The sequence below is a fragment of the Cicer arietinum genome, chromosome 1 (genome assembly GCF_000331145.2).
Source record: "Cicer arietinum cultivar CDC Frontier isolate Library 1 chromosome 1, Cicar.CDCFrontier_v2.0, whole genome shotgun sequence".
Lineage (NCBI taxonomy): Eukaryota > Viridiplantae > Streptophyta > Magnoliopsida > Fabales > Fabaceae > Cicer > Cicer arietinum.
Window position 1 is genome coordinate 44,626,814 of NC_021160.2, and position 10,234 is coordinate 44,637,047.

At 30.7% G+C, this 10,234-nt stretch overlaps 1 long non-coding RNA gene across 1 annotated transcript; it reads left to right on the plus strand.

Moving 5' to 3' along the window:
- The first annotated feature begins 210 nt into the window (after window positions 1-210).
- On the plus strand, window positions 211-1,177 carry LOC105851532 (uncharacterized). Its single transcript, XR_001143284.3, has 2 exons — window positions 211-353; window positions 806-1,177. It is a non-coding gene; the product is annotated as an uncharacterized lncRNA (long non-coding RNA).
- The last annotated feature ends 9,057 nt before the right edge of the window (window positions 1,178-10,234 follow it).

Consider the following 10,234-nt stretch of genomic DNA (forward strand, 5'->3'; position numbering starts at 1 on the left):
TAAAATTCAAATTTATTTTATAAATAATAATAAAAATTCTAAAATAATTATTAATAATAATAATAAATCATTCAAATTACAACAAAATATTTTAAAAAATAAAATTATAAGGGATTGAGTAATGCCGATAATAACCTATATTTTTTCGACACTTTTTTATCGTTTATTTTAATTCTAATACGAATAATACTTAATTTATAGTATTAATTAAAAAAATTCTCAGTCATCTCTATAAATAGCCTCTTGTATGTATTGCTTGTGGATTGATAACTTGAAAGAGAGAATGGTTTATAACATCAACAGCGTCTGTTTTGTCATTGCATTGCTATGCATGGCATCCATTTTGAATCCAGGTACCACGCATTCTTAAGGAATTTTAAAATGAAAAACATAATTTTAATTTCGAGGATATGTTTTCTAAAAATGTATTTGACAAACTTAAAGTTTATAAGGAATCTTGGAGATAATTCTCATTTGGAAATGTTTTTTGAAAATATAGTTAAAAAAATATTTATGAAAAAACTATTTTTTTTTTAGAATTTAAAAATAGGATCTGTTTGAAAATATCAAATTAAGATTGTTAAGTCTCTTATTTTATTTTTCTTGAGAATTAGTTTTTAGTTTTCATTCTCGAAATTGTTTTCATTAGTTTTTGCTTTTTGGATTTCTAACATTGGGATTTTGTTTTATTTTCTAATGTTGAAGATTTTTTTTGAAAGTTTTCTAACATATAATTCATGTTTTAATTTGATAACATATTAATCCTGATACATGTAGATGGATTAATAATTGACCTTAATTGTAGGAGGAGTTATTGATGCAACAACAACTAGTGATAATCCCTTTGATATTTGCACCACCCACGGGCCATGTCCAAATATTTCTGATGACGACTGTAGTGATTATTGTTTGGAAAAATTGACGTTTTCTTTTGGTGGCAAGTGCTTTGAGAATGAATGTTGTTGTTCTACTGGATATACCTTCATATGATTTTAGTTTATAATGTTTAATTGATGTTATATATTTTGAAAATTTGTCCACTTGTCCAAAAATTATAGTAATTAAAGAAGTAGAAAAAGAAAAAAAAAATGGATAATAAATAAATACATCGATTTTAGTTTTAAATGTCATTTTTAAATTTCTCATTTTATTAATTCATGGTTGGTTTACAAGATTATATCATTCATTTGTTTTGCCAATATTGTATCATATTATTTCAATTGTTTCTGTGATTAATAGGATTCTATTTCTAAAAAATAAAATTATATCTACTCTTTAAGAAGAAGAATTACGATATGTTTGAAAGATGGATGAAATAATTAGATTATATTTTAAATTTAATTGTCATACTTTAACTTTTTTTACTTCCTATAATAAAATATTTACTTATAAACAAATGAATATTACGATATGAATATTATCAATATGAAGAATTTACAAACTTACTCTGAACAAAATACGAACAAAATCAATCTGAACAAAATACAAATAGAACCAATCTAGAAGAACTGCTCATATGGGATTCATAATTATTTTTTAATAAGATTTTTATTGTCGAAACTAGACATGAAGATACAATTTAGAATTAAACAAATACTAAATTGAAATCTTAATTTTATCTATAAATAGATACTCAAGGCTGAAAAAGAAGAACATCAAAAATCAAAAAATAATAGAAAAACACAAGCTCAAATTTCAAATTCATCTTAGAGTTCAAATAGAGAAACACTTGTTCGAATGAAAATTATTTTCTAAGTGTTTTTTCTTAGATTGTAAGAGTTATTATTATTATCTGCTCTGTTAAAGGCAAATACTTAAAGTTCCAATCTTTTGTATCCAACCTGATAGTGGTTTAGTTCTTTCTTTAATCAAGGGTTGTTAGGGTTGTTAGGAGAAGACTTGGCTTACAGGGTCAAAGTGGTTAGTTCTCCAAAAGTTTGGTGTTGTCAAGCTGTTTGGGAAGACTTGGCTTGTAGGGTCAAGGTGGTGTTATTCCTCAAAAGTTTGGAGTTGTTAGGCTGTTTGGGAAGACTAGCTTAGAGAGCCATATGTTTTGTAATTTAATGTATTTGAATTAATGGATTAAAGCCTTCTGAGTAAAGGGACTAGATGTAGCCAAGTTAGTGGTGAACTAGGATAAACCAATGTGTCCAATTATTTATGTTTTCATTGTTTGCTGTCTTTGAATCTGATTGTTGCTTATCTAAGTAATTAATAAAAACCAACTAACCATCATCAAATTAGCAAATATTTATCAACTTTGTCAAACACAATTCAACTCTTCTTCTCACGTTAGCAATTGCACTACACTATTTGAAAGAGCAAAGTAATAAAAGATCAATTTTTTTAACAATAAAAAACATAAAATCAAATTTATATTATAAATAATAATAACAAATATTATTAAAATCTAAAATTAATTTATATACTATTAAAATATATCAAAATTAACATATTATGTGTTTCACAATTTTTCATAAATAATGTATCCGATATAAACTTTTTGAAAGGTCACTTTGTCAACACATTATTTAACATGTTTCCATGTCACATCATCCTTTTGAAAAGTCAAATTCATTATGGGACTAAAATTTGTGAAATTCCAATTACAGTAGTATAATTAAAAAGTATAATTTAAATAGACTAATACCATATTTTATCTATATTATAGGAATCAAATCCACAATAAACCCTTTTTTAAATTAAGTATCCAAAATTGAGGATTTTTTTTAGATAATTTCTTTTCCAAAAAAAAAAATTACCCGTCTACTCTCTTTTGAAAATAATATAATGATCTGCCATCTTTTTATTTTTAACTTGACTTCACTTTGAAATAGTGAGGTCATACACGTTCTTAGTTTTTAGTTTTTTTTTTTGTTAAATAGAGTACATCACTTTTTTATATTAAAAATAAATTATATTAACTAAACCAAAAGTTGAGAATGACAACTTCCAACATCACACATGAAAAATGAATGTTACAAAGGTGGATACACCGTTTGAACAATAAAAATGAGCATTGAAACCATGTTGATATAAGAAATAAGGACATCTATTTGCTTCTCCGAGAGAATAACTAAGGGAGTAGGTCTACTCCGTCTGATGCAGTATAAAGATAATCTCTTTGAGGAGGACATACAAAGGAGTAAACTGGGTATAAAATTTCTTTATCATGGAGAGGAGGATTAGAGGGTTAGTTTAAAAAATAACATTACAGATACCTTTATCACGAGCTAATAAAACACCAATGCAAAAAGACTGCATTTTAGAAAATAAACAACTATTGGATGCTACTTTGCAGTAGAAATCACATACGAACTCACATTATGGTCGCGAAGGATTCCTCAACAAGCTGAGGAGCCATCAATATGAGTGTAAATACCATCAACGTTCATCTTCATAAATCCCACAAGGGGTTTAATCTATACTACTTATTAGAGTTAATCAAGTTCTGCTTCATAACCTTACTCTTAATCAATGACTTATGAATAAAGTCAACATGGCTATAAGTGTATGCCAAAAATCAGTCTTCATTTTTGTACTTTGGAAGAAAATCAAGTTGTTTCGATTTTTCCATAGTTCATTAACTGCCACAGAAAAACATTTTACATTTCTGATGGATGTTTTCAATATTGTTGTGAGTAAGATTCTATTCAAGCCAAGCATACTTACCAAGGCTAAAGGATTTACTCAAAAATTCATAATTAATGATTCTATTTAAATGTAGTTGTGTAGAATGAGAAACATAAGAAAAATGGGGTTTAAGTTGTATTTTATTTATAAAAAAAAATGGTTTTATCAGAAGACATTGAAAAACAGAGATATAAAAAAATTGAGCAAAACAATCGATTTATCTTGGTTCACCACCAACACGGTAGCTAGGTCCAGTCCCTTCAATTTGAGGGATTTAATTCACTAGTTCACCAACTGATCACCTTCTAGTCAAACTAACTATGTTCAAGTCTTCTCAACCTTCTAGTTTAGTATGGTCAAGTTGTTGATGGATGCAGTCATTACTGGGCTAGGTTACAAAAACCAGGTTTAAGGGTATTTTGAATAACTCTCACAAGAGGGTGTTTATAATGTTTTACTCTAAGAAACTACTTTTCAGCACTTAGACAAGATAATAGATAAAGAGCAAGAGTCTAGAGATGGTTGTGTAATGCTTATTGTGGTATGTTGTTGGTTGTTTTTTTCAATGAGAGTTGCATGTTCTTTTATAGAGATTTTAAAGGCTTTCTGATTGTTGTCCCAATCTCAAGAAATTAGCATGTTGCATGAAGATTCATATTAAATCTTCTTATGTTGATTCGCTATTAAAACTTGTTAAAAATATCCTTGAAATTGTTTATGCAAATATTGATATGAAGATCGAAGGAGCAAATGATATTGTTATCAGATTATGTCACATAGACCTTCAAAGTGTTTAGAAAAAAATGCACAAAAGCTTTTTCTTCTTCAGAGCATTAACTATTATCAAAGTGTTGACTTATTATAGTGTTATTATTAGAGTGTTAAGTTTTCATAGCGTTGACTTGTCAAAATTAGACGATCAAATGTTTGTTGAGATTATTAGAGGAAGACAATCAAATGAAGAGTCACTAAAGGCGCGTTTCAGAGCATGGTTGGTAGATTTAGAATACACAAATCAAAAATGGCATCTTGGTGTTCTTTTAACTTATATCAAACATCAAAGGATGTAGCATGAACTCATAAGGAATAACCTATTCTTAAAAACTGCACACTAAAATTGAACATTAGTGCTTTAAATGGTTTCCACAAAATAATATTGTTATCATCAAAACACATAAGGGTCATAATTCTTCAAACCAACTTGGTCTTAATAATATCTCCTCTTTGATGATGACAAACATCCATTTTTGTGAATAATTTTTAATTTTACAAAAGTAGGAATATCATAGAATATCACAACAAGGCTCCCCCTTAATATATGTTAGTCTAAATGTAAGAGTGATTAGAGTTATTATAACAAGCTAGTTGATAAGCATTAGTAATTGAATTTAAACAAAAGATCTTAAAATTTTCATGCATTAAAATTGTCCAAAATATTCTCCCCCTTTTTTCATCACACAAAAATATTAGAGTAGCTAACAAGTAGAATAGTAAGAAAAGGAGTACAACAAAGAAAAAAATACACAAAGACAAACAAAAGAAAATATAGGGAACTATAAATTTATGGTGGTTAGCCTAGCTAAGATTAAACTTAGGATAGTTTGAATATTTTCCTAATCTTTCGTTGTTTGTTCTGTGGACGCTTCAGCCTTAGCTTCCAAGTGATCAAAGTCTTCTTTTTTTACATACTGGGAAGTATCGAACACGGGGCTAAAATGAGCTATAGGTTGACTTCCGGAGGCAGATTATGAAAATCTTGGAGAAATATTCAAAGGAGCATTTGAGGAGGGTATCTCAATATGTTGAATGAGCATAGGGAACTACAATGGTGCAGATGGGGCAACCATTGGGAGTTCTATATGAACACCATTAGAGGGAGATATGTCTTCCCTTGATAAACCTTCTGATGTAGCTTTCATGAGCGTTCTTGACTGATTGTTCTGGGATTTCTGAAGCTATAGGACTCATAGATAGAGGATCTCAATTGTTTGTCTCAAAGAAGCAACATTCTGGGAGGCCAACTGGATTCCATGATTCATGTTGTCCCTTATCCAGTTGGTGACAAATAAGATGACCTAGTTCCATTGGTTAAAACCATAATTACGATCTAAACTTTGAGCATTCATATTGTGTGCAGAAGTGATTTTGGTAGTAATATAAGTAATGAATAAGTTGAGGTTTGGAAAGCCAAACGAATGGAGTGGGAAAGGGGAACGAGGTCTAGCGGAATGGTGAAGGTGGCAAGTTGAAAGTAAATAGGGGATGAGGAAGGAACAAATGAGTCTTTTTATGATATATTAAAGACTAAATTAATGAGGAATTGAGATGTTGTCTCAACTTCTTAATGAGAGGGATTCACAAGTCTTGGTTTCGTAGGTTAGGTTCAAGGATGGAGAAGGTAAGTTTTTCTAGAATTTTAGAGTTGGGAGGTCTTTGTAGAGTGTTAGATTGTGGGGGTCTTGAGAGGGACGGGGTGTTGGAACCAAGTTGATTTGAAGAAATAAGCCTCTCACTTGTTTTAATGATAACAAAATTGTTTGTGGGAGCAATTTAATGCTCTAACGTTGAATTTAAGTGAGAGGGTTCAAATTCATATGCATCTAGATTGTTGGAACCAATAGCTTTCCTCAACCCTAACTAAAGCGTTACACTCCTTCCATTATGAAACTAAAGCCAGATGCCCTGGTGATCAGAGGAGGGGTAAAGAGATGAATAACCGAATTATTCAGGAAGAGTTCCTGCCATAAAGTATTACAAAGAACCCATTCAAGTTTCTCTTACAGTAGGTTGCGCATATAGGTGAAATGGTGGACATGTTGGAACCAAGTTGATTTAAAGAAATATGTCGTTCACTTTTTTTTTATGATAACAAAATTGTTTGTGGGAACTATTTATTGCTTTAGCATTGTGATTAAGTGTGAAGGTTTGTAATCAAATGTTCGATTTGTGCATCCTCTGATACATATCCTAAATCAGCAACATGTTTGAAGATCTCAAGACATTCTCAGATCATTGTTCCCTTTACTTCCCAACTATTTCAAACAGATACGCCGAATTAGTACATGATCTTTTTGTTTTGGAAAGTTTCTCTAACAAATCAACTCGCGAAGATACGATGCGAAACTCCATGAATTATGTTGATTTCTTGCAAACAAGACAACAATCAAAAACCCTAATCGTACTCTATAAAAGACATGCCTCCCTTAATGAAGTAAGACAAAAAAGAGACACAAAATACAAGCAACAAGCGATGAGCACATATGCTCTCTTGATATCATACTTTTCATTTTATAGGACAAAGAAACCAGGATCAATAAGATTGTAGTCCTCAATTCAAGAAAGCAGAGAAAGTTGCAAATGTCTAATTCATGGGGATACCACCTGATTTTCCGTGAGCTGCAATGGTAGTGTTGAAATTCCCAGCAATACACTAGGGCCAATTATAGTTGAGGAGAAGTCATGAATTGCATGACATATTTCCAACCTAAAACCTTGGTTTGGGCTATTATTAACAAAGGAGAAATACTAGAATGAGGGGGTTCCAACATTAACCTTAATATGTATACAATATTTAGATGAGATGATAATTTGGATGTTTGGGAAAGACAGTCGCCACAGACACCAAATTCCACCAGAGAAGCTATCAACGACAACTTTAAAGCTATTGGAAAACCCAATTTTAAGAATGACATCATCATCCCTAGTTCCACTCATATGTGGTTCAAGGAGTGTAAAAAAGTTAAGATTGTGCATCTTCACATAATCTTTAACAAATATAGAGAAATTGAATCCACCAACACCATGACAGTTCCACGTTAGTAAATTCATGTGGAACCAATTGGATGAGGGTTTGTAACAGGCCCTTTAGGTTTGTGATGCAACTCTGCATTATCAATATTTTCAATGTCCATAGTTTCAATTGGAATCTGATGGAGATTAGCATCAATTGCATCTCGCTTTGCTCGATGTTTCTCAGCTAATGCAATAGATTTTGCATCGGGCATAACTCATTGGTGATGGGGGATCACTCCTAAAGTTTACTTGCACCCACGCCCTAAACATATTATTGTTAAAGGTAGCTCATTTGTTCCAATATAGAGTACTCCAATTTCTTTGTCTTTTGACTTTCTTGAGGATATTGTTGTTGACTAGTAATTATGATGCCAACTTGTTTGGCAGCTGCCTTCATAACATTCTTCTTAGTTATGACTCATTTTTAATGAATTTAGTGTCATTAGCACGTTGAGTTTTTTTTAGAGTTTTTACCTATGGTTTAGTTACGAACTTTCGGATGAGTTGACTTCTGTGTTGTGACTAATTTAGACCTCGTGTGAAAAATCTACTTTAGGATTAATGGAGTCTTTATTAGTTTGACTTGGCTCCACATGCATAGAGCTATCCTTTTTGAGAGAGTCAAATCTAACTCGTGTCAAAATCCATTTTAGGATTAGTGGAGTCATTATTAGTTTGACTTGGCATGGCATGGTTAGACTTATCTTTTTTGAGAGAGTCAAATCTATTCTTTTCATTGTTATCTCCTAGAATTTTGTAAGAATTTTCCTCTATTTTAGTAATAGTTTGACTTGACTCTGCATGATCAAAGTTATCCTTTATTTTAGGGAGTCAAACCTATTTTTATAGTTTTATCTCGTAGGTTTTTGGATATGATTTCCTCTGTTTTAATAATTGTTTTCTTTACTTGAATTGTGCGACGAGGTGGACGTTTGACCAACATCTGAGGACCAAAACAAGATTCCTCACTGCTATCTTTTATAGTTGCATCTTATATCTCCTCCCAAGATTTCACAGTCTATTTAGGGTAAATAGTAACCACTAGGGGGTCAGGTAGGGTTTGGAGTGTCGAGTCTTCTCCCTATGTTTACCCTAGATAATGCAATTTCAGCGTCGTAGTTGTTTTTGCACACTCTATAAAACTTTCAATTTTATGTCCATATTTACCACAATTGAAGCATATATAATAAAGTCCCTCATACTTCATTGGAGACTTGTATCCTCTTATAATGATAAACATAACCAATTGTTTTTCCAAATCAATATCCACATACATACGTGCAAATTTACCTTTTGAATTTATAGATGTCGTAGTGTCATTTTTCAGCATACGGCCTAGAACCTCCAATGCGACTGAGAAACACCGCATTGTATAACTCCAAAGGAACCCTTAATATACAAATTCAAATTAACACTTTTTTGAAAACCTCATCTTTCTAGAGAAACTTTGGTGATTATCTTTGAACAATAATGCAATGATTTTCCACAAACGATGGTCCTTCGTAACGAGCATGGGCATAGTCTTCCTCGTCCTTGAAGTGTACAAGAAAATATCCATAGATCATGTCAACAATATGGATGGCCCCATTATTTGTCCACTTTCGTTTAAGGTTGTTTTCCGAAACTTTAAAATTAATTTTCTACCCTATAAGTTTGACCATCAATGTTTTCTTCCAAGGGGTAGCCAATCTATCTCATTCTTCATCATCAAGAAGAATATATTTTCCGACTTCGCAAGGAGAAGAAAAGTGTTTCGGATAAATGAAAGCATTCGAGATAACTTTATGTTGAACTTCATCTACAATGATATTTAGTAGTTTTTCCTTGTAAGAGGTGATACACATAGTATCATTCTTTGGATCATTCGATGCTACTACAATGGAGGAGATCATCTTCCTCTTGGCAAGGTTCAATTTCAAAGTTTGCCATGGAGTAAACTCTGGCGGAGCTCACCATATTCTTTTTCTCAATAATCTGATTCTTTTATAGTTATTATTATCAAACTCAATTGCAATTTTGGTCCATCTATTATTATCAAAAAACGTCATTGGTCCTCCTATTTTAAAAGTCGACAGTTTTGGTTTCTCTCTCATATTTTTTAATTAAAAATGACAATTTGACATATTTTTAGTGTCATGACATACAATTTTATGATATGGAACCATCTAGATGAATTAATTATTCATATGCTATTAGTTTAATTAAAAATATGAAAATTTTATAATGTTGAAAGCTAATTTTTAACGCAGTTTTATTTCAATTTCATGAGTGTTAATCACTCTACATCGACGTATCATATGTCACATTATTTAAAGCATCTCAAGTTATTATTTTTAAAAATCAGAGGTAGGGACCAAATTGCCGAGTACTAAAATAAGGTGACCAATTTCATAAATCAGTAATAATAAGAGACTAAAATTGCAATTGAGTCTTATTATTGTTATTGTTATTATATATTAGAGTACAAGTCTTTCCAAAACAATGAAGTTGTATTGTTAATTATTTTTTTTTTAAATAGCACAACTTCACTCTTTGAAAGAGCAAAGCAATGAAAGACCAATTTTTTATTTTAATTAAAAACCAACGTAAAATTCAAACTTATATTATAAATAATAATAAAAATTTAAAGTATTATTAATAAAAAAAGTTACACAAATTAAAAAAAAGTATATAACATTGCTAAGGTTAAATAAAGTTGTAATTAATATTTAGATAATATTTTCGTGTATGACTGATTAATCGACGTAATATATATTTTTTTTTTTGACACTTTTTTGCTAAAAATTTATTTAAATTGTAATGCGGATAC